Below are 26,695 nucleotides of genomic sequence, written 5' to 3'. Positions count from 1 at the left end.
CGTCGATCAGTTGTAGAATTTTGGAACACGTATTATGTTCGAGTATAATGTCTTTTCTGGAGGCTAGAAATCTACTCTGTAGGAATCAGCATGGGTTTCGAAAAAGACGGTCGTGTGAAACCCAGCTCTCGCTATTCGTCCACGAGACTCAGAGGGCCTTAGACACGGGTTCACAGGTAGATGCCGTGTTTCTTGACTTCCGCAAGGCGTTTGACACAGTTCCCCACAGTCGTTTAATGAACAAAGTAAGAGCATACGGACTATCAGATCAATTGTGTGATTGGATTGAGGAGTTCCTAGATAACAGAATTCAGCATGTCATTCTCAATGGAGAGAAGTCTTCCGAAGTAAGAGTGATTTCAGGTGTGCCGCAGGGGAGTGTCATAGGACCGTTGCTATTCACAATATACATAAATGACCTGGTGGATGACATCGGAAGTTCACTGAGGCTTTTTGCAGATGATGCTGTGGTGTATCGAGAGGTTGCAACAATGGAAAATTGTACTGAAATGCAGGAGGATCTGCAGCGAATTGACGCATGGTGCACGGAATGGCAATTGAATCTCAATGTAGACAAGTGTAATGTGATTCGAATACATAGAAAGATAGGTCCCTTATCATTTAGCTACAAAATAGCAGGTCAGCAACTGGAAGTAGTTAATTCCATAAATTATCTGGGAGTACTCATTAGGAGTGATTTAAAATGGAATGATCATATAAAGTTGATCGTCGGTAAAGCAGATGCCAGACTGAGATTCATTGGAAGAATCTTAAGGAAATGCAATCCGACAACAAAGGAAGTAGGTTACAGTACGCCTGTTCGTCCAATGCTTGAATACTGCTCAGCAGTGTGGGATCCGCACCAGGTAGGGTTGATAGAAGAGATAGAGAAGATCCAACGGAGAGCAGCGCGCTTCGTTACAGGATCATTTAGTAATTGCGAAAGCATTACGGAGATGATAGATAAACTCCAGTGGAAGACTCAGCAGGAGAGACGCTCAGTAGCTCGGTACGGGCTTTTGTTAAAGTTTCGAGAACATACCTTCACCGAAGAGTCAAGCAGTATATTGCTCCCTCCTACGTATATCTCGCGAAGAGACCATGAGGATAAAATCAGAGAGATTAGAGCCCACACAGAAGCATACCGACAATCCTTCTTTCCACGTACAATACGAGACTGGAATAGAAGGGAGAACCGATAGAGGTACTCAGGGTACCCTCCGCCACACACCGTCAGGTGGCTTGTGGAGTATGGATGTAGATGTAGATGTAGATATGACACAGTTTATGTTCCGTACAAAATCAGTGAATTTACCAATACTTCTCTTAAATGCACTTCATTGAATCTACCAGCGTTTCTCTTAAAATGTTTACAAGTACGCAATGCACCGCTTATTTACATTGAGTAATGTGATATGTGGCATGATTTAAAATTATGGTATTTAACGTACATTTTATAAAGGAATAGTATGACTAAAATTTAAGAGAATATTTCACAAAATTACATTGTATCAAGTACACGTTATGAATAATATGACAGTCTGCTTTGTTGTTACGATCTGTTCAAAATGGTTCAAATGGCTCTGAGCACTATGGGACTTAACTTCTGAGGCCATCAGTCCCCTATAACTTAGAACTACTTAAACCTAACTAACCTAAGGACATCACACACATTCATGCCCGAGGCAGGATTCGAACCTGCGACCGTAGGGGTCGCTCGGTTCCAGACTGTAGCGCCTAGAACCATTCGGCCACCCCGGCCGGCGTTACGATCCGTCTAGTCATCTCCAACTCCTGGTGCCATGCACTACTGGGTGTTGTTTTGGTTCTCTGTTCTTTCAGAATTATTCCTATACTTTCTTTGACTCCCTCTGCCCCTCTTTACCCTGGCTTGGCGCTACGTCTTTGACCTTCCGTTCTTCCGAGTTTTACAGGTTTGTCTAGGCAGGCTTTTGCCCTTATGATATAGTCAATGTACCTCAATATCATCTACATCTACATCTAAATGGATACGCTGCAAATCACACTGCCTGGCAGAGGGTTCATCGAACATCTTCGCAGTTTCACTCTCGAACAGCGCGAGAAAAAAGAATATCTATATCTTTCCGTCCGAGCTCTGGTTTCCCTTACTTTATGATGATGATCGTTTCTCCCTACGTAGGTCGGCGTCAACAAAGTATTTTCGCATTCGTAGGAGAAAGTAGGTGACTGAAATTTCGTGAGAAGATCCCGCTGCAACTAGGAACGTCTTTGTTTTAATGATGTCCACCACAAATCTTGAATCATGTTCGTGACACACTCTCCCCTATTTCTCAGTAATCTGGAGTATCTTGGTTTAGAGATATAGTTTGAGTTTTATTTTTTCCAGGACTGATTTTTGTTTCTAATTTTTCGGACGATAAAATCAAATGATTCAAATGGCTCTGAGCACTATGCGACTTAACGTCTGAGATCATCAGACGCCTAGAACTTAGAACTAATTAAACCTAACTAACCCAAGGACATCACACACATCCATGCCCGAGGCAGCATTCGAACCTGCGAATGTAGCGGTCGCTCGGCTCCAGACTGTAGCGCCCGCACGGTTACTGCGGCCGACTGACGATAAAATCCCAGGATCCTTCGCCAAACACATATTTCAAAAGACAATATGATTAAAGGTATAGGATAGCGCATGACGGTAGAAGCATTTCAAAGGAAGAAGTTTTTTAACGCTGTATTGTTTTCATTGTTCACGACTCACGTCCATATTAATTGTGGAAAAGTTTCAACGACTTTTATTTTGATCTTTGGAGATAGTTTCATTTCTTTGAGCAACTTGCCTAATTTCATTGCAGCAGCTTTTCCAAGTTGCACATTTCTTCTTATTTCCTTAGCGCAGGAGCTGCTGTTCGCTATCGTAGGTTCTAAGTATACATATTTATGCAATTCGTTAATGATTTTTGCGTCAAGCATCATATTAATCTTCATTCCTGCTGTAATTTTTTTGCTTCAAATTTACCGGCAAGCCGTTGCCCGTCCCAAGCCCGGATGGGAAAGAAGGACGGGAGGCGTAAAACTCGGTTAAAAACCAGGGTTCAACTGGCTCTGGCCGAAATGGAATGTACCATGCGTCTAGCTCCAATTACTATTCCGAGTTGAGAGTCTGTTAATTCCCGTCGTCCGGCCACAATCAGTTCGGAAACCTTTTCACACGATCACCTGAGTACGAATGACAGTTCCGCCAATGCACTGCCCTTTTATATCTTTCGTACGCGATACTGCTTCCATCGGTATATCTGAATATCCTATCCCATGACTTTCGTTACCTTAATGGAAATGGAAGAGATCATGCTATGAATGAAAAAAAGCCTTTTACATCATAGACTCTGCTGTGCTATATGCCGTATTCCCGAAGAGGAATAAATTTTGACACTATAAGGAGGAAGTTTAATTTCCTGTGTAGTAAATAACATGGATTCTGCAAACAACGAGCTCCGTCTGTTTCTCCACTAGACCCACAATGCGATAAATATCAGAGTCTAGATTGATGTCGTGTTCCTTGATTTTCGGAAGGCGTACGATACAGTTCCACACAGAGCGACCATAATACGGGTGCACGGAATATCAGCCCAGCCCTAAGAAACAAAACACAGTATTTCATTCTTAATCCAGAAAAATCTTCAGCATGAAAGTACTTTCTGTATGCACTACTGGAGTGTTACGGGACCATAACTGTTCACAGTTTCTACAGGGTGTTTCAAAAATGACCGGTATATTTGAAACGGCAATAAAAACTAAACGAGCTGCGATAGAAATACACCGTTTGTTGCAATATGTTTGGGACAACAGTACATTTTCAGGCGGACAATCTTTCGGAATTACAGTAGTTACAATTTTTAACAACAGATGGCGCTGCAAGTGATGTGAAAGATATAGAAGACAACGCAGTCTGTGGGTGCGCTGTTCTGTACGTCGTCTTTCTGATGTAAGCGTGTGCTGTTCACAAAGTGCAAGTGTGCTGTGGACAACATGGTTTATTCCTTAGAACAGAGGATTTTTCTGGTGTTGTAATTCCACCGCCTAGAACACAGTGTTGTTGCAACAAGACGAAGTTTTCAACGGACGTTTAATGTAACCAAAGGACCGAAAAGCGATACAATAAAGGACCTGCTAGAAAAATTTCAACGGACTGGGAACGTGACGGATGAACGTGCTGGAAAGGTAGGGCGACCGCGTACGGCAACCACAGAGGGCAACGCGCAGCTAGGGCAGCAGGTGATCCAACACCGGCATCGAGTTTCCATTCGCCGTGTTGCAGCTGCGGTCCAAATGACGCCAACGTCCACGTATCGTCTCACGCGCCAGAGTTTACACCTCTATCCATACAAAATTCAAACGCGGCAACCCCTCAGCGCCGCTACCATTGTTGCACGAGAGACATTCGCTAACGATATAGTGCACAGGATTGATGACGGCGATATGCATGTGGGCAGCATTTGGTTTACTGACGAAGCTTATTTTTACCTGGATGGCTTCGTCAATAAACAGAACTGGCGCATATGGGGAACCGAAAAGCCCCATGTTGCAGTCCCATCGTCCCTGCATCCTCAAAAAGTACTGGTCTAGGCCGCCATTTCTTCCAAAAGAATCATTGGCCCATTTTTCAGATCCGAAACGATTACTGCATCACGCTATCTGGACATTCTTCGTGAATTTGTGGCGGTACAAACTGCCTTAGACGACACTGCGAACACCTCGTGGTTTATGCAAGATGGTGCCCGGCCGACGTCTTTAATTTCCTTAATGAATATTTCGATGATCGTGTGATTGCTTTGGGCTATCCGAAACATACAGGAGGCGGCGTGGATTGGCCTTCCCATTCGCCAGACATGAACCCCTGTGACTTCTTTCTGTGGGGACACTTGAAAGACCAGGTGTACCGCCAGAATCCAGAAACAATTGAACAGCTGAAGCAGTACATCTCATCTGCATGTGAAGCTATTCCGCCAGACACGTTGTCAAAGGTTTCGGGTAATTTCATTCAGAGACTACGCCATATTACTGCTACGCATGGTGGATATGTGGAAAATGTCATACTATAGAGTTTCCCAGACCGCAGCGCCATCTGTTGTTGACAATTGTAACTACTGTAATTTCGAAAGTTTGTCTGCCTGAAAATGTACTGTTGTCCCAGGCATATTGCAACAAACGGTGTATTTCTATCGATGCTCGTTTAGTTTGTATTGCCGTTTCAAATATACCGGTCATTTTTTAAACACCCTGTATAAGTGACCTAGCGGAAACGGCGGAAGCCCAAAGAGGCTGTTCGTGAATGGTGCTGTTGTATATAGAGAAGCTGAAACGCTAAAAACTTGTAAATGCAGATAAATCAATACTGGCATCTGACCTCAACTTAAATAATTAACGTAACTTACTGCGCGTAAACTGGCGAAGAGATCTGTTATTGTTTGATTATGATTACGTAACAATCGCTGCAAACATTCATACGCTTTAAATATTTCGGCGATTGCGAACAGAGTGAACGACCACTAAAAGAAAGTCTTAAGAAACGCAAATGCGAAACTGAGATTCATTCGACAAATTCCAAAGAGGGTAATATACCAACGAAGGAGCTTACAAAGCCCTCATTCGACTGATTTTGAACATTGCTCTCCAATGTGGGACAGACCAAGTGGAATTGATAGTTGAAACAGAGCACCCAAAGAAGAACTTTTCGTCACATGTTAGTGTAGTAAGAGAGGAAGCGTCGCGAAAATGTTCATCGAATTCCAATGGCAGAAGCTATGAGAGAGTCATTGTGCATCACGATGTTTACTGTTAAAATTCTGGAAACGCACGGTCCTAGAAGAGTCAACTAATATACTGGTTTAGCCTACATATATTTCAGGAAGTACTGTAAAGGCGAATTAGATTCGAGCCCACACGGAGACTTACGAACAGTCGTTCTTCACCGCGCATCATTCGTGATAGAAAAAGGAATTAGGGGAAGGGGAGAGGGGGAACGCTTGTGGTACACGAAGTATCCTTCGCCACACTTTATAAGGTGGCTCGCGGAGCACAGATTTAGATGTAGCCGTATACAATTTACAGAATACACTGTTTTGTACTTAGATAGGGCCGGCCACAATTTGGAGCGCAATATACATCGACATCTACGATAAATGCTGTCAGCAGGGAGCATGGCAACTGCTTTCGTTATACTTTCTTGCAAATGAGATAAAATTCAAACGGAATAAATAATTGTTGTGCATAGGTTCCACCTTTCATAGAAAACAGTGTTTCTGCTTGTTACCCAAACATGTTTCGGCACTTATGTGCCATCATTAGTGGCTTTTGTTTATTGAAAAACAGTGAAAAGAGAAACATATTTAAGGTTGTAACTGATATAACAAAAGAGACCTAAAGACATTTTTGTTCGTTTTTGTTCTTACCTTGATTTTAGATTATACGGTTTTGCAGGACCATTTGTGTGGTGTCCTGCAACGATACATCTACGTGATTACTCGCTATTCACAATAAGGTGCCTGGCAGAGGGTTCAATGTACCACCGTCAAGCTGTCTCTCTACCGTTCCTCTCGCGAACGGCGAAAGACGAGCACTGAAATTTTTCTGTGCGAGCCCTGGTTGCTCTTATTTTATCGTGATGATCACTTCTCACTATATAGGTAGGTGCCAACAGAATGTTTTCGCAGTCGGAGGAGAAAACTGGTAATTGAAATTTCATGAGAAGATCCCGACGCAACGAAAAACGCCTTTGTTTTAATGATTGCCACTCCAATTCACGAATCATGGCGGTGGCACTATCTCCCCTATTTCGCGATAATACAAAACGAGCTGCCCTTCTTTGTACTTTTTCGATGTCATCCGTCAGTCCCACCTGGTGCCGATCCCACATTGCACAGCAATACTCCAGAACAGGGCGGACAAGCGTGGCGTAAGCAGTCTCGTTAGTAGACTTGTTGCACCTTTTAAGTGTTCTGCCAATGAATCGCAGTTTTTGGTTTGCTCTATCCACAACATTATCTATGTGATCGTTCCAATATACGTTATTTGTAATTATAATCCCTAGCTTCTCATGTGCAAAGCAAACGATGTAAATTCAATTTTATCAACGAGTTAACAACTCCGTTGATACTTGAAAACGTGATTTTCGTGTGGCAAAATGTTTGCGTATGTATTTGTTATTGTATTGTATTGAATTGGGGACGTAGGAACGGGGGAGAGGCTTCGTCCCCGCCATAACCCGCAGTTGTACACAACCCCACAACTGGCCACAACAGTCCACTCACCCCACCGCCGCCCCCAATGGACTGCCCCGGGGAACGTCTCACACTAGACGAGTGTAACCCCAATGTTTGCGTGGTAGAGTAAATACGATGTACGCGTACGTAGAGACAGTGTCTGCGCAGCGATCGCCGACATAGTGTAACTAAGGCGGAATAAGGAGAACCAGCCTGCATTCGCCGAGGCAGATGGAAAACCGCCTAAAACCCATCCACAGACTGGCCGGCACACCGGACTTCGACACTTATCTGCCGTGCGGATTCGTGCCGGGGACCGGCACGCCTTCCCGCACGGAAAGCAGTGCGTTAGACCGAACGGCTAACCGGGCGGGCATATAGTCGTTATTACTCATGTTTTGTTGCGACGGATCCTTCTTCTTCTTTCGCGTTCTGAGAGCACTGCACACACATATTAAATATAGTTAGTATAATTTTGGTTCAGCAAACGCCTTTTCATTTCGCAAAATGTGGTGTAATCGATGTTGTTGTGTGTCCTAACCCCGTCGACTTTTATTAGTTCCCGGATGAGTTTGATGAATCTGGCGCCGAATTCGAGTTTTGTTTACTTTCTCTCTCTCTCTCTCTCTCTCTCCCTCTCCCTCTCTCTCCCTCCCCCCCCCCCCCTCTCTCTCTCTCTTTCCGTGTGTGTGTGTGTGTGTGTGTGTGTGTGTGATTAGCTCCTTTAACTGTTTGTTTTGTGGCCTTTTCTGTAAAGTCCCTTTAGTGCGTTAAATAATGTGCCTTTGCATACTGAAGTGCATTCTTTTAAAACTTGTTTGCCTTCTGCTATTGCCTACTGTATGTGGACGTTTTCTTCCATTGCTAGTTTATGGTATAGGCTGTGACTGAATTTCAGTGTTTTTAAATCTGTTGCTATTGTAGTGGATGATGGTTATGAGCTATTAGGTGGTCAGCAAACGTGCTACGGGTGCTGTTACTTTTTAGGCCTCTGAGTATCTTGTTTTAAAATTCGTGGATGTTAGTCCTTTGTATACTGATTGGCAAGCGTTGCTTGTGATTTCATATATTCCTGATCTGTCGAATTTACCTATGGATGTCTGCTGAGTTCTGGATTTCATCTGTGGAGTGTTGTCTGTCCTGTATCTTATTTGAAGTCCCTGTTTCTTTAATATGTTGACTGTTCTTTGTGTGTGTATCTGTGTGTGTGTGTGGGGGGGGGGGGGGGGGTGCGTTCATTCCTCTTCTGATAGCAAATTTGTTGGTTTAATTTCTCTGTCATATGGGTCATGTAACCATTTTCCGCTGCTATTTGTTTTATTGTGTTTAGCTCCTGTGTCTAATTCTGTTTGCTTATGGGCGTTCTGTTCAGTCTGGGGAGAATGAATCTGAAGCCTACTTGCCTCTGTGGCACAGCGCGGTTAAATATATCGAGAATGGTGGTGCTCAAGGTTGTCGGTTTCCTGAATGTTATGAAATCATGGGTGCTGTTTGTTTTTCGTGTTGCGATATCCAGAAAATTTAGTGTGCCGTCTGTTTCTGTTTCTAACGTAAAGTAAATTTTTGGGTGTAAGTTGTTTATTTCATTGTATAGCTGTTCTATGTGTGTGTGTGCGATTCATCAATCAGGCACATTACGTCATCAACATAACGGTACTAGTACATAACTTTAAATTTTTGGGTTTTACTGTGTGTGTGAAGATTTTGTTCTCTAAGTTGCTCATGAATATGTCGGCTACGAAGCCACAATTGGCGATTCCATTGGCAGTCCTTCATGTTGGGAATAAAATTCTGCGTTGAACATAAAAAAAAAATTCTGCTGTTATGGCCTTGAGGACAGCTGCTATTTCATTAATGTGTGAGTCTGTTGTGCTTCCTTGTGATTTTAGATTTTGTATGACGATGTCATTTCTTTCATTTGTTGGAATGCAAGTTAAAATGATGGGACATCAAATGATATGAGTTTTGCTGTGTCTGGTATGTCTGTGTTCTTGATTCTGTCAGATAGTTCTACTGAGTATTCTAGGTTCCATTTGTTTTCAGAAGTGCGTAATTTTCTTTAGTAACGTGTGTGTATGTTGGGCTAGCTGGTATGATGAAGCATTTCTGAAGCTGATGACCAGTCTTAAAGAGATATGTTCCTTGTGCACCTTTGGTAGAGATTTCAGAGTGGACGTCTTTGGATCTTTTTGTGTCATTCTTTTTATTTGGCCTTTTGAGAATGTATTTTTGATATTTTTCAGTTTTTGTTCAATATTTCTCTACTACCTAGCTTTTGGATCACTGGGTTTTTAAAAATCAAGGGAGATGTTAACTCACTGATAAAATTCACATTTACGTCGTTTGGTTTGCAGATAACAAGCTATCAGTAGAGGACACCATGCAGATGATCCTGCAAAACCGTGCAGTGTAAATTCAAGGTAAGAACAAAAACGAACAAAAACTGTCTCTAGGCCTCATATTCTTAGGTCAGTTACAACCTCAAATATCTTCTATTTTTACATTTTTTCAATAAACAAAACCTACTGATGAAGGCACGGAGGTGTCGATTTTAACCTCAAACACGAATAAAAATACAAGAGATGCAAATCCAAAAGGGAGAATAAGCAGTGTTGATTAAAAAGCCTTCCGCTCAGGCTGTTAAAAGTACATTCTTAAAATGCAGCATCAGGTGATCTGTGCATTGAAGGAATAACACATTTGTTTTAGGAATAACCACGTTTTAAAAATAAATGTTCATAATCACGTAAAACCTTTATAGTGTATTGGCATTAGCTTTTAAATCATTATAGAACACAGGAAAAACATGTTGAGGCAAGTCCCATCCTCAATGTAAAGTGGTGGTCCAATATAAAATGGCTGAGCCCGAAAAGCAACGTATAAAAGAAGGGCATATCTCACTAACTACAAAAAAGGAAAGATATCGGAAAGACCATAGGTGCCGTGAGGATATCTGAATAAACAATAACAGATAAACGTAACCTAACTTGAAGTAGGAATCAGATGAAAAGGAAACAAGGCTGCACACACAACTTATCCGTAGACTCCTCAGGAAGGTAATAACGGCATCAGATTGAGTTAAACTGGCAGAATGCTGTTGTGAGACCGTGCGGGAAATGGCGCGTGCACAAAGTTATAGAACGGCTGAGTCGTGTGTATCGACGAGGGGGATGGAAAGTAGATATATACTGTTACTACACTAAACCTCCCACAAGCAAGGAGAAGAATATACTGATACCTAAAGGCCATGTGTAAAGAATATGCTCCTAGGAACCAATAAACTGCTTATTTCAACAATCAAAATCTATCAAAAGGTTTCTATAGTGTAAATTCACTTGTGAATTAAAGCTAGTTAATGCGTATCTCAAAATAACCCAAGCTGCAAATCCGCCTTCAGTTACGGATCTCCCTTCTGATCTTCAGATACTGCATCGAGAAAGCAACGAAAAGACACTTAATATTTTGGTCGAATTGTAAATATATGGCTCAGCAAAAAAAAAAAAAAAATCGTAAAATAACGCACAGCCAATTTACTCCACAGAAGCCTGAAGCCTTTTGGATAATTTGGATTGTTTAAAGACGTATTTATGTATTCGTGCCGAGAAGCATATTCTTTACGCATTGCCTTTAGATGTTAATATATGCATCGCCTTGCTTGTTGGACATTTAGTTTAGTAACACTGTACAGCCACTTTCCATCCTGCTCGTCTGTGCACACGACTCATCCTTTCTGATAACTTTGTGCATGCGCTATTTTCCGCGCGGGATCACAGCAGCGTTGGCGATACTACTTATGAGAAGTCTATTCTATGTGAGGGTTTGTAACACAGACTGGTTGGATGTTCTACTGTAATTATAGAAAGGTTTGGAGATCGAGCTTCTCTTGTTGGGCCCCACTGTTCAACAGAAGTTTTAAGTATATATATGTTCCTCGTGTTAACCTTGTTTTACACTCTTTGAGTAAACCTGTGTTTTAACTGTTTTGTGTATACAGTGTGGTTTCTAAAATAGATTGGTTAACTTTCCTTTTGGAAACAGAATATTTTCTGGTGACAGATAATTAAATCTTAAATGCAACATTTTGATGAGTCCTTACACATAAGATATACTGGTTATGGTATGTTGTTTCTAAATATGTGTAAAGTTAGGTATTTTTACGACTGCATATGTGACACACAACTGGCTTGCATCTGACTGAGTAGCATAGGTCCTGTGATAATTTTTTATTTTCTACTTCACATCAGGTTTTTCTGATAGTTAGGCGTGAGCCCTTAGATCCATTACCAACCCAACACACCCCCTGGCTTCCAGTGTATTGTATGGTATTTTTGGTTGGGTCTTGGACGGAAGATCGTTGATACGACCTGTAATTTGGTTTAAGCCGACTTATTTTCTGCAGTTACGAAAATTTTAGATTGAAAGGGTCGTGATTGTGGCATTTCTTGATGTATTACGTTTGTATATACGGAATTGCACTATCTAGCTCAGTAATGTACAGTGTTTACATGGAACTAAAGTTTGTCATGTACCTCTTAGTAAATTGATACAATTATTGAGAGCATGTACTACAGGTTTTATCAATGACATGGCGTTGTCTTTGACTGCATCCTTGACTATTCGGCCTAATTACATCTGTCTATGTGTTACTAGTTATCGATGTTGACTTGCTTCTTGATGAAAACTATCACACAGTTACTGTGAAGAATTTTTACGTACTACGGTGGGCTCAAAACAGCAAAGCACTTTTATTCAAATTACAACATGCTGTTTATGCCAGAAAGTGATACAGTAGTTAGCCTTATATTTCCCTTGTAAACTGTGTAATCTCTAATGATTTGATTTATTCGTTTCAGGCTAAGCTTGATAATGGTCACTGACCGAAACTAGTAGGGAATTGTGGAAAATAAAGGACAGGTGAAGGTTTCACCATGAATTTTAACAGTTATTTATGAATATCCCCGGCCGTAAACATAGGTAGCATTCTGCCAGTTGAGTTCAGCTTGATGCCGTGTTAGCTCCTTGAGCAGTCTAGGGATGAGATACGTGTTCAGCCTTGTTTCTTTTTTTATCTGGCTCCTACTTAAAGTTAGGATACGTTTATCTGATATTGTTTATTCAGAAGTCCTTAGGACATCTACGGTCTTTCCGATATCTTCTCTTTTTTGTAGTTACTGAGATATGCAATTATTTTACAGGTTGCTTTCAGCCTCAGTCATTTAATCTTGAACCATCGCTTTGAAGATGACCCATCAACTTTTGCTGTACCTGCTTTTCCTATATAGTACAATGATTTAAAAGATAATGTAATTATACTATTCTTAACGGCCTTATGTGATTATAATCACTTACTTCTAAAAAGAGAAAGAAAACTGGCGTTCTACGGATCGGAGCGTGGAATGTCAGATCCCTTAATCGGGCAGGTAGGTTAGAAAATTTAAAAAAGGAAATGGATAGGTTAAAGTTAGATATAGTGGGAATTAGTGAAGTTCGGTGGCAGGAGGAACAAGACTTCTGGTCAGGTGACTACACAAATTCAAATAGGGGTAATGCAGGACTAGGTTTAATAATGAATAGGAAAATAGGAATGCGGGTAAACTACTACAAACAGCATAGTGAACGCATTATTGTGGCAAAGATAGATACGAAGCCCACGCCTACTACAGTAATACAAGTTTATATGCCAACTAGCTCTGCAGATGACGAAGAAATTGAAGAAATGTGTGATGAAATAAAAGAAATTATTCAGATAGTGAAGGGTGACGAAAATTGGTTCAAGAATTATAAAGGAAGGTTGTATACATGGAAGAATCCTGGATATACTAAAAGGTATCAGATAGATTATATAATGGTAAGACAGAGATTTAGGAACCAGGTTTTAAATTGTAAGACATTTCCAGGAGCAGATGTGGACTCTGAGACAATCTATTGGTTATGATCTGTAGATTAAAACTGAAGAAACTGCAAAAAGGTGAGAATTTAAGGAGATGCGACCTGGATAAACTGACTAAACCAGAGGTTGTACAGAGTTTCAGGGAGAGCGTAAGGGAACAATTGACAGGAATGGGGGAAACAAATACCGTAGAAGAAGAATAGGTAGCTTTGAGGGATGAGGTAGTGAAGGCAGCAGAGGATCAAGTAGGTGAAAAGACGAGGGCTAGTAGAAATCCTTGGGTAACAGAAGATGTATTGAATTTAACTGATGAAAGAAGAAAATATGAAAATGCAGTAAATGAAGCAGGCAAAAAGGAATACAAACGTCTCAAAAATGAGATCGATAGGAACTGCTAAATTGCTAAGCATGGATGACTGGAGGACAAATGTAAGGATGTAGAATCTTATCTCACTAGGGGTAAGATAGATACTGCCTACAGGAAAATTAAAGACACCTTTGGAGATAAGAGAATCACTTGTATGAACATCAAGAGCTCAGGTGGAAAACCAGTTCTAAGCAAAGAAGGGAAAGCAGAAAGGTGGAAGGAGTATATAGAGGGTCTATACAAGGGCGATGTACTTGAGGGCAATTTTATGGGAATGGAAGAGGATGCAGATGAAGATGAAATGGGAGATACGATACTGCGTGAAGAGTTTGACAGAGCACTGAAAGGCCTGAGTCGAAACAAGGCCCCCGTAGTAGGCAACATTCCATTAGAACTACTGACGGCCTTGGGAGAACCAGTCCTGACAAAACTCTACCATCTGGTGAGCAAGGTGTATGAAACAGGCGAAATACCCTCAGACTTCAAGAAGAATATAATAATTACAATCCCAAAGATAGCAGGTGCTAACATATGTGAAAATTATCGAACTATCAGTTTAATAAGTCACAGCTGCAAAATACTAACACGAATTCTTTACAGGCGAATGGAAAAACTAGTAGAAGCCGACCTCGGGGAAGATCAGTTTGGATTCCGTAGAAATGTTGGAACACGTGAGGCAATACTGACCCTACGACTTATCTTTTAAGCTAGATTCAGGAAGGGCAAACCTACGTTTCTAGCATTTGTAAACTTAGAGAAAGCTTTTGACAATGTTGACTGGAATACTCTCTTTCAAATTCTGAAGGTGGCAGGGGTAAAATACAGGGAACGAAAGGCTATTTACAATTTGTACAGAAACCAGATGGCAGTTATAAGAGTCGAGGGTCATGAAAGGGAAGCAGTGGTTGGAAAGGGAGTGAGCCTCTCCCTGATGTTACTCAATGTGTATATTGAGCAAGCAGTAAAGGAAACAAAAGAAAAATTTGGAGTAGGTATTAAAATCCACGGAGAAGAAATGAAAAGTTTGAGGTTCGCCGATGACATTGTAATTCTGTCAGAGACAGCAAAGGACTTGGAAGAGCAGTTGAACGAAATGGATAGTGTCTTGAAGGAGGATATAAGATGAACATCAACAAAAGCAAAACGACGATAATGGAATGTAGTCGAATTACGTCGGGTGATGCTGAGGGAATTAGATTAGGAAATGAGACACTTAAAGTAGTTAAGGAGTTTTGCTATTTGGCGAGCAAAATAACTGATGATGGTCGAAGTAGAGAGGATATAAAATGTAGACTATCAATGGCAATAAAGCGTTTCTGAAGAAGAGAAATTTGTTAACATCGAATATAGATTTAAGTGTCAGGAAGCCATTTTTGAAAGTATTTGTATGGAGTGTAGCCATGTATGGAAGTGAAGCATGGACGATAAATAGTTTGGACGAGAAGAGAATAGAAGCTTTTGAAATGTGGTGCTACAGAAGAATAAATGGGTAGATCACATAACTAATGAGGAAGTATTGAATAGGATTGGGGAGAAGAGAAGTTTGTGGCACAACTTGATTAGAAGAAGGGATCGGTTGGTGGGACATGTTCTGAGGTATCAAGGGATCACCAATTTAGTATTGGAGGGCAGCGTGGAGGGTAAATATCGTAGAGGAAGACCAAGAGATGAATACACTAAGCAGATTCATAAGGATGTAGGTTGCGGTAGGTACTGGGAGATGAAGAAGCTTGCACGGGATAGAGTAGCATGGAGAGCTGCATCAAACCAGTCTCAGGACTGAAAACCACAACAACAATAACTTCTAAAAAGTGATTTTCTGAAGAATAAATATGTTATTCCTCCAATGTACAGATCACCTGATGCATTTTAGGAATATGAAACCAATCGCGACCTTTCATTAAAAGCCTTTTATAGCGTGAGCGGAAGACTTATTATTCAACGTACAGAATTTCGGCTGTAGTTGCCCTCATTTTAAAGTTAAGGGAATAGAAAATGTATTTTTTGGATATGAACAAAAAAGTGGCAAAGATATAAGATGTGTATTTCGAGATAGGCGTACAATAGCGTACAATACATCTACCAATCCATCATAAGTAGACCTTCTCGTTAAGTACGTTCAACAATTCCAAGCCGGAGAACGGTGTTGCATTATCCTCTTGAAAACAACCTGGCCAGATCATTCCTCAGTTTTTGGGAATCAAACAGTTCTAGGATTACAAAACAACTGGCACTGGTAATAGTTCTTTACTGGTCTCATAAATTTGTCTAATTTGTCAACACAACACAGTTTTTGGTGACACATGAACCAATTAAATCATCTCGTTATCATCTCCGAATCGGTAGGGGAAAGTTTTTGATGGCAGTAATGTAGCCGATCCGGCTTTTAGACAATAGCAGGGGGCATGGAATTTTTGATACATTGAGACAATGGCAGGGATCTGCTGGATTCCTAGGAGATTCGGTTATGACCCCGCTGGATAGAATGCCGTCATTTTCAACAGCATTTAGGTGGTGAGTTGAGTTTCTCTAATAAGAGAAGTGTAATTCGTTTCAGATAGTTTCCCAGTGTTTGGACAGCCCTATTTCAGGAGCTCCTGGATTGACATTTTTCCCAGATTTCCCTTACATCAGGGGAACATTCATGAAGATTGTTGTGGCATTGTTACAAGTAATGGAAACATGGACATATCTGACGGAAATGTCCATGGCTGAGACAAAACCAAACCAAGCAGCCGCTGCAGCACAGACTGCCTAAAGGGCTGTAATGTGAAACAATTTTGAGAGTTGCTTGGAACTCGCGAAATAGAGAAAATCGGTAGTCGATCATAAATTGACAAAGCAGCGGGGAAATCGACAGGATTACATCACATCGCGTCACTATGCTTTAGGATTTAACTGTTCCGTGTGAATACATTTACCAGTCAGTTGTACGTGTCAAAAATGACATTGGAAATTACAGCACAAACAGTTCTATCCATGACCATGGAACAAGAGCTATGCTCAACTTACATTTGCCAAGAAAAAATAAGCATAAAACTCAAAGCGGCATTTTCTACCTAGGAATAAAACTGTACAATAAATTACCAAAATATATAAAAGAAATTTCAAAAATACACTTATTTAAACAGCTAAAAAGTACCTGTTGCGCAATACATTTTTTACATTGAAGGGTTACTTAGATAAAACAGAGTAGGGGTTTGTTAAAAAAATGTTATACAAATAAATAATAATAATGATTATAAAACATCCTACATACCACATAACACCTTCGCACTATGTTTTTTCTTTCTTTTTTCCTTTTCTAGAAAAATGTACCCCCAAGTTATGCATTGCACGATACTAACACCTCTTCCTCTTTCTGAGACAACATCTCGCTCATTATAGAGGGATGCTATCTCAGGTTTTCAGGAAGTTGTGGTACAGAAAATGGCCCAGAAATCACCAGTGTGTGTGTGTTTGTGTGTGTAGTAAGTGAAGTGTTATAAAACAACGTGTGTATAGTGTGTGCAGTGACTGATAGTGAGATACGAGTGAACAGTATAGCATTACATTATTTAATAAGTTATTTGTAAAAGAAGTATTGTATACCAGAAGTAAATCTAATGATTATCTCTAACTAGAAGTCTGTAAATGTATGTGTATGCGAATTAGCTTATTTTAAATTGGTAAATATCTTGACATGTCCTATATCCTTGTAAAATGAGAGCTACGGACGAATAAATCTACTACTACTACTATTAAGATATTACTTCAGCACAGTACTTCAAAGCTCACACCGCACCACACGTTGACAGTCGTATTAAGATGCAGCCTTTAGGATGTACACGCGCACCGGTGACTGCAGCAGATTAATCGATCCGTAAAATTACAAAACTGACAAAGTTGCTCAGACGTTTGTTTAGATTTAAACGGTGACCAGTTTCGGACCTTGTGTATTTAAATGAAAACAAGTTTCTGTGCATCTTTGACGATTTGGTATTATAATTGAATCATTGTAAGCAGCTGCCTATTGACATTAAAATCGATTTTCAGCAGGATTTTGGAACATATATTGTATTCGAACATTATGCATTATCGCGAAGAGAATGGTCTACTGACACACAATCAATACGGATTTGCCGGCCGCGGTGGTCTCGCGGTTCTAGGCGCGCAGTCCGGAACCGTGGGACTGCTACGGTCGCAGGTTCGAATCCTGCCTCGGGCATGGATGTGTGTGATGTCCTTAGGTTAGTTAGGTTTAAGTAGTTCTAAGTTCTAGGGGACTGATGACCACAGCAGTTGAGTCCCATAGTGCTCAGAGCCATTTTTTTGAATACGGATTTCGAAAACATCGTTCTTGTGAAACAACACTAGCCCTTTACTCACACGAAGTGTTGAGAGCTATTGAGAAGGGATTTCAAATCGATTCCGTATTTCTAGATTTCCAGAAGGCTTTTGACACGGTACCACACAAGCGGCATGTAACGAAATTGCGTGCTTATGGAATATTGTCTCAGTTGTGTGACTGGATTCGTGACTTCCTGTCAGAGAGGTAGTAGTAACTGGGAGAAAGTCATCGAGTAAAACAGAAGTGATTTCTGGCATTCCCTAAGGTAATGTTATAGGCCTTTTGCTGTTCTTTATCCATATAAACAATTTAGGAGATAGTCTGAGCAGCCACTTTAGGTTGTTTGTAGATGATGCTGTCTTTCATCGACTAATAAAGTTATCAGAACGTCAAAACAAATTGTAAAACGATTTTTAAAAGGTATCTGTTTGGTGCAAGAATAGGCAATTGACCCTAAATAACAAAAAATGTGAGGTCATCCACATGAGTGCTAAAAGCAATCCGTTAAACGTCGATTACACGATGAATCAGTCAAATCAAAAGGCCGTAAATTTAACTAAATACCTAGGAAACACAATTACGACAACTTAAATTGGAAAGCATACATAGGAAATGTAGTGTGTGGTAGACTAACCAAAGACTGCGTTTTATTGGCAGGACACTTAGAAAATGTAACAGATCTACTAAAGAGACTGTCTACACTACGTTTGTCCGTCCTACATTTCATCTTCATCTACATGGATACTCTGCGAATCACATTTAAGTGCCTGCCAGAGTGTTCATCGAACCACCTTCACAATTCTCTATTATTCCAATCTTGCGTAAAGAATGAACACCTATATCTTTCTGTACGAGCTCTGATATCCCTTATTTTATCTTGGTGATCGTTCCTCTCTATGTAGGTAGGTGACAACAAAATATTTTCGCATTCGGAGGAGAAAGTTGGTGATTGGAATTTCGTGAGAAGATTCCGTCGCAACAAAAAATGCCTTTCTTTTAATGTTGTCCAGCCCAAATCCTGTATCATTTCTGTGACACTCTCTCCCATATTTCGCGATAATACAAAACGTGCTGCCTTTCTTTGAACTTTTTCTATGTACTCCGCGTGTCCTATCTGGTAAGGATCCCACAACACGCAGCAGTATTCGAAAAGAGGACGGACAAGCGTAGTGTCTCCATTGCTATCGTGCAGAGAAGGCACTGATTGTTTCTTGCCGCTAAGATACTTCACATACGACCAGAATCTCTTTGGATTTTCTGCCAGGTTTCGAGGCAAAGTTTCGTTAGAATACTACTGCGCGGTGTGGGATCCTTACCCAGGTAGGTCGAGAAAGTACAAAGAAGGGCAGCAATTTTGTATGATCGCGAAACTGGGGAGTGAGTGTCACTGAAATTATACAGGATTTGGAGTGAACATCATTAAAACAAAGGCGTTTTGCGTTGTGGCAGAATCTTCTCACGAAATTTCGATCTCCAATTTTATCCTCCGAATGCTGAAATATTTTGTTGACGACGCCGACCTATGTAGGCAGAGACGATAATTTTAAGAAAACAATGGAAATCAGAGCGAGCACGGAGAGATATAGGTGTTCGTTTTTTCCGCGCGCTGTACGAGATTGGAATAAAAGAGTATTATTGTGAAAGTGGCTCAATGAACCCTCTGCCACGTACTTAAAAGTGTTTTGCAGAGTATACATGTAGATGTAGATGTCATCCAGCATGATGGAAATAAGTAGAGTAATTTGTCCCAACACGTGGCGTTTCGACATTCCCCAAGGTTTCAGTTTCACGGGTGGAGCGTCGCTAGTGCCCGAGGGGGGCGTCAGCAGGTGATTGTCACGTGACGAGATAGCGCGGTAATGGGCCAGGCGATCCACTTCAAGGTTCGGAAGATCACTGCACGACACACTTGTGAAACGTGTATTATTGTCACTGAATACCATTCCCGGGTAGTTTCCGGCTTCGTATTCGGACGGCAACAAATTCTTCTTCGTGCCTGATAGGCTACGTGGAAGCTTTACATTCACTTATCTTTGAAAGCATCTTTGAGAGAGTATATCAATATTTATCGAATCATTATCTGTCCTAATAGGAGTCATTCGACGTTCAACAGTTCAGTTTACTCCATTTAGAGGTTTGCTTTTAATTTCGCTATTACAATGAATAACAAGAATTGAGATTGTCCTTATTTCAGTCAGTAACAAACAGAAATGTAATTCACACACAGGCAACCAAATGGAAATGGCTGGAAGTCTAACCACAGACTACATGCATATTGCGAGAAAGATGCATCTTTTTTCCAATAAATCTGTTTGTGTAAAATTATGAGAACGGCGACGTACCATCAAACTTCCGGAAAAATATCACCCGCACAGTTCTAATGATTGCAATGGTAGAAAGGTGTGAAAGATATCACAGAGCCAGCTTAATACTTCATGTATACGAGATACTGATAGGAATGCAAGCCAGGGTGGCCGAGAGGTTCTAGGCGCTACAGTCTGCCTCGAGCATGGATGTGTGTGATGTCCTTAGGTTAGTTAGGTTTAAGTAGTTCTAAGTTCTAGGGGACTGATGACCTTAGAAGTTAAGTCCCATAGTGCTCAGAGCCATTTAAATGATTTTTCAAACTGATAAGAATAATGTACGGAGAAATATAAAAGAAATTTGGGGATCTATGAGATGACTATCTGTTTGGCTTGTATTATTGTCACTGAATACCATTCCCGGGTAGTTTCCGGCTTCGTATTCGGGCGGCAACAAATTCTTCTTCACGCCTGATAGGCTACGTGGAAGCTTTACATTCTCTTAGCTTTAAAAGTTTCTGCGAGAGAGTATATCAATATTTATCAAATCACTATCTATCACAATAGCAGTTATTCGGCGTTCAGCAGTTCAATTTACCCCATTTAGAGGTTTGCTTTTAATTTCGCTGTTACAGTGAATAACAAGAATTGAGATTGTCCTTATTTCAGTCAGTAACAAACAGAAATGTAAGTCACACACAGGTAACCAAATGGCAATGGCTGGAAGTCTGTCCACAGACTACATGCATATTCCGAGAAAGATGCATCTTTTTTCCAATAAATCTGTTTGTGTAAAATTCATGAGAACGGCGACGCACCATCAAACTTCCGGAAAAATATCACTCGCACAGTTCTAATGATTGCAAGGGTAGAAAGATGTGAAAGATATCACAGAGCCAGCTTAATATTTCATGTATACGAGAAACTGATAAGAATGCCGGCCGGGGTGGCCGAGCGGTTCTAGGCGCTACAGTCTGGAACCGCGCGACCGCTACGGTCGCAGGTTCGAATCCTGCCTCGGGCATGGATGTGTGTGATGTCCTTAGGTTAGTTAGGTTTAAGTAGTTCTAAGTTCTAGGGGACTGATTACCTTAGAAGTTAAGTCCCATAGTGCTCAGAGCCATTTAAACAATTTTTCAAACTGATAAGAATAATGTACGGAGAAATGTAAAAGAAATTTGGGGATCTATTAGATGACTATCTGTTTGGCTTTAGAAAAAGTAAAGGTACCAGCGAGGCAGCTCTGCCGTTACGTTTGATAATGGAAGTGGGCTGAAGAAGATTAGATTAGATTAGTACTTGCTCCATAGATCATGAAGACGACACTTCGTAATGATGTGGAACGTGTCAGGTTAAAAAAAGGTGTCTACACAAGATATTGCATTACACAAAATGTTACATGACACTCAATTTTTTTGTGGGTGTTGGGAAATTACCCACTTACTGTATCCAAAAATTCATCTAATGAGCAGGAGGAGTTGCCATTAAGAAATTCTTTTAATTTCCTTTTAAATGCTATGTGGCTATCTGTCTGACTTTTGATGCTATTAGGTAAGTGACCAAAGACTTTTGTGGGAGCATAATTTACCCCCTTCTGAGCCAAAGTTAGATTTAACCTTGAGTAGTGAAGATCATCCTTTCTCCTAGTGCTGTAGCCATGTACACTGCTATTACTTTTGAATTCGTTCGGATTGTTAATAACAAATTTCAGAAGTGAATTCACCGGATGATCAAAAAGTCAGTATAAATTTGAAAACTGAATAAATCACGGACAATGTTGTCTTTCAGCATCCCTAGAGATGTCGGTCGATCACGATACACTTGCGACTTCAGGTAATCCCAAAGCCAATAGTCGAACGGACTGAGGCCTGGGGACCAGGCCAAGCATGACGAAAGTGGCGACTGAGCACACGTTCATCTCCAAACGACGCGTGCAAGAGATCTTTCACGCACCTAGCAATACTTTGTTTTTTTCTTTTGTTCTAATAAAACCCCATAACATTCCAACCATGTGTGTCAATTTGTACCTCTCTATCTACATTATTTTGTGGTCTATTAAGTTTTCAAATTTATACTGACTTTTTGATCACCCGGTATATATTGCGAGGCTACAGTGAAGATTTCAAGCTCTTTAAAAAAATCAATATACGCTCATAGGATTCGTCGGCCTAGAAAAAGCCTTCGAAAATGTGAAATGGTGAAAGATGTTCGAAATTGTAATAAAAGTAGGAGTAAGCTATTGAGAAAGATGGGTGATTTATAACATGTACAAGAATCAAGCAAGAAGACTGTGAGACCAAGATCGAAGTGCTCGGATTAAAAAGGGAGTAAGATAGGGCTACGATCTATCACCTATCTGTTCAATTTCTACATCGAAGAAGCAATGACAGAAATAAAAGAAAAATCCAGGAATCGAATTAAAATTCAGTGTGGAAAGGTATCAGTGATACACGCTATAACGTTCTATCCTCAGTGAACGTTAAGAAAAATTAAAGGATCTGTTGAAATGAGTGAACAGTGTATTGAGAACAGAATATGGATTGAGAATGAACCGGAAAAAGACAGAAGTAACGAGACGTACTAGAAATGAGAACAGCGAGAAACTTGACATCAAAATCGGTGATCACGAAGTCAACGAAATTAAGGAATTCTGCTACCTTGGAAGCGAAATAACCCGTGACGGACAGAGTAAGGAGGACATCAGAAATGCAGACCAGCAGGGGCAAGGAGGGCATTCCTGGCCAAGAGAAGTCAAACACGGGCCTCAATTCAGGGAACAAATTTCTAACAATGTACGTTTGGACCACAGAATTGCATAGTGAACCATGGACAGTGGGAAAATTAGAACAGAAGAGAATCCAAGCACCTGACAAGGGGAAGGCCTAAGACACGGCCAACCGATTCGGCTCAAATTTGGCAGGTCGCTTGTGTACAACGTAAAACGAAGGAATCTAAGATATTTTGGGTCAACATTCCCGCAATTTTGAGAAAATTGCCCTATACCTGATGATGATGAAAAATGCTATATATACCATTATCTATCGATCCCGCCAATTTTGAGTCGATTTCTCATCATAACCTTTACGGGTGATTTTCTCAAAATTGCGGGGGTGTTGACCCAAAATATTTTAGATTCCTTCGTTTTAGGTTGTACAGAAGCGACGTGCCAAATTTGAGCCGAATCGGTTGGTCGTGTCTGAGGCCTTCCCCCTGTGAGATGTGTCGCTGCAGAAGAATGTTGAGAATCATGTGGACTAATAAAATAGGCAATGAGGAGGTTCTCTCCAGAATTGTCGAAGAAAGGGACATATGGACAACACTGACAAGAAGATGAAACTGGATAGTATGACATCAAGGTATCAGGGACTAACCTCCATAGTAGGCGTACCACAGTGAATTGTACAGGGTTAAAACTGTAGGGGAAGACAGAGATTGGAACACATCCAACAAATAATTGAGGACGTAGGGTGCAGGTGTTGCTCTGAAATGAAGAGTTTGGCGCAGGAGATGAATTCGTGACGGGCTGCACCAACCCGATAAGAAGCGTGATGACTTTTAAAAAAATCGTGTTCGTTCGGTCATCAACCCTGACACCTTCCAGCCCTGACGCTTGCCAGCTCCTCTGTTCAGCATTACTGCTGTGTTCTGCGTCGTCAACGGTGTGCTGTTACCTACCTATATCTAATCCTGCTGCTGCGACTGTTTCCTTCCTTCATCCCTTCAATTAGAGTTTTCAATAACGGCTTATTTAACATGTACCCAACAATATTGTGTCATCGGTTCATCGTATTCTTGATTAGGCATTTTTCTTTTTTACTTTCAGCAGTCCACGTTCATTCATGATTCTAGAAGTCCACCTGATCTTCAACCGTCTCTTGCAATATCACGTTTCAAACGCTTACATCAGTTTCATTTCTTTTTTTAACCATTGGCCATTTTACACAACCAACCATAGGCCGTTTGCCTTATAATAGAGGTGACAAAAGTCACGGTATACCTCCTAACATCATACAGGACTTCCTTCTGCCCGAAATAGTGCAACGAGTCGGCGTGGCACGAACTAAACAATTCTTTGGAAGTCCCCTCCACAAATAGTCAGCCATGCTGCCTCTGTAGTTGTTGTGGTCTTCAGTCCTGAGACTGGTTTGATGCAGCTCTCCACGCCACTCTATCCTGTGCAAGCTGCTTCATCTGCCAGTACTTGTTGCAACCTACATCCTTCTGAATCCAGTCTACATTTGTATCCTCTCTACTTCGACCATCATCAGTTATTTCGCTCCCCAAATAGCAAAATTCCTTTACTACTTTAAGTGTCTCATTTCCTAATCTAATTCCCTCAGCATCACCCGACTTAATTCGACTACATTCCATTATCCTCGTTTTGCTTTTGTTGATGTTCATGTTATATCCTCCTTTCAAGACACTGTCCATTCCATTGAACTGCTCTTCCAACTCCTTTGCTGTCTCTGACAGAATTACAATGTCATCGGCGAACCTCAAAGTTTTTATTTCTTCCCCATGGATTTTAATACCTACTCCGAATTTTTCTTTGGTTTCCTTTACTGCTTGCTCATTATACAGATTGAATGACATTGGGGAGAGGCTACAACCCTGTCTTACTCCCTTCCCAACCACTGCTTCCCTTTCATGTCCCTCGACTCTTATAACTGCCATCTGGTTTCTGTACAAATTGCAAATAGCCTTTCGCTCTCTGTATTTTACCCCTGCCACCTTTAGAATTTGAAAGAGAGTATTCCAGTCAACATTGTCAAAAGCTTTCTCTAAGTCTACAAATGCTAGAAACGTAGGTTTGCCTTTCCTTAATCTTTCTTCTAAGATAAGTCGTAAGGTCAGTATTGCCTCACGTGTTCCAGTGTTTCTACGGAATCCAAACTGATCTTCCCCGAGGGCGGCTTCTACTAGTTTTTTCATTCGTCTGTAAAGAAGTCGTGTTAGTATTTTGCAGCTGTGCCTTATTAAACTGATTGTTCGGTAATTTTCACATTTGTCGACACCTGCTTTCTTTGGGATTGGAATTATTATATTCTTCTTGAAGTCTGAGGGTATTTCGCCTGTTTCATACATTTCGCTCACCAGATGGTAGAGTTTTGACAGGACTGACTCTCCCAAGGGCATCACTAGTTCCAATGGAATGTTGTCTACTCCGGGGGCCTTGTTTCGACCCAGGTCTTTCAGTGCTCTGATTTTTTGACATGTATAAAAGTTATTTGTCCCTGGAATACAAAATACGTGTTCCTCCTTCTTACATACATTTTCCGTAGCTTAACTGTGAGAAAATACCTAACTACAAATAAACAAAAATGGTCGTCGTCCTCTTCTTCACTAATTGAGATTTTCTATCTTTCTGCTTTTTACTTCCATTATTATTTTTTCCGAATTCTCGTTTTATTAACTGCTTTTCTAAACAGACGTTTCATTGAGGGTTTTTTTTTACGTACGCTGTAGCTAGTTCTTCAAACTTTCTTTTACTGGTGAATCAATTAAAATTACTGCATCTCTTTTTTGAGAGTTATTTCAATCTCTATTTTTTCATATCCCCAGCCGTGGGTAAAGGCCTTAGTACAAGAGATGACTTACTCACGTTGGTGGAACTTACAATGTTTACCAGAGTTTGCCATGCAAAAATCATATACCAAAGCTTTTGATTTCTTAAACGTCGACACTTAGAAGAACACATTGTTTTAATTCCTTCTCGTCGTCATCAGACTGTAGTGAGAAACTAACCGATTGTGGTGGGAGGTCGAATTATCTTCTCATTTCATTTCAGGGATTTGTCTCAAGATCTCTCGCTAAAGTTCGATAACCCAATTGATGATCCCTCTGTTTTTACCTTTCCCATTGCTGCAAACATGCTTTCTGAAGCAAAGTCACCTCGGTTTCTCTTTTATTATGGCTTCTCTCCGTCTTCATCCGATCAAGCGAAGAAACTGCTAAAGTATCGCACCGAGGTAGGCTGTCACATGTGACGATCTACCTGTGATTTGTGAGACAGGCTATACTAAACAGGGTTTTGAGACAAAAACCAGCTGAAAAAATAGATTTTGAGCCTAACCTAAAGTTTGATACAGAATAACATTAAGCATTTGTTATAAAAAATAGATAATAGCTGAGCTGTAGCCTTCATTGAATAAATAGTGAATAATGACAATTACGTACATCAACAAATGAACACTTACAACTGCATACCCACAAAACACAAGTAAAATCCAGAAAAATGTAACCAGGAACTAGACTATCAGTACACACTACTCATATTGCGTGTGTAGTGTAGTTTGAGTTTAGACCGCAAAGCAGCGGCAGCGACTGAGAAATGAGATTTGCGACAATCAGCCCACGTAACAACGTTTCCAGGTCTCACGTAATACATACATACAAGACATAATTTTATGCCGCGAGGACGCCTTCCTGTAACCTCTGATCTCTCTTATTTTACCCTCTTGGTCGTTACAAGGAGTTTATGTGGGAGGAAATGGTGAGCTGGTTGCCCTGTCTGGGAATGTCCACTCTCGAAATTTAAAGGCAGGCCTAAACGTTTCTGTT

This window comes from Schistocerca gregaria, chromosome 3, assembly GCF_023897955.1.
Source record: "Schistocerca gregaria isolate iqSchGreg1 chromosome 3, iqSchGreg1.2, whole genome shotgun sequence".
NCBI lineage: Eukaryota > Metazoa > Arthropoda > Insecta > Orthoptera > Acrididae > Schistocerca > Schistocerca gregaria.
The sequence above is the reverse complement of the archived record's forward strand: the minus strand, read 5'-3'. Positions refer to the sequence as shown.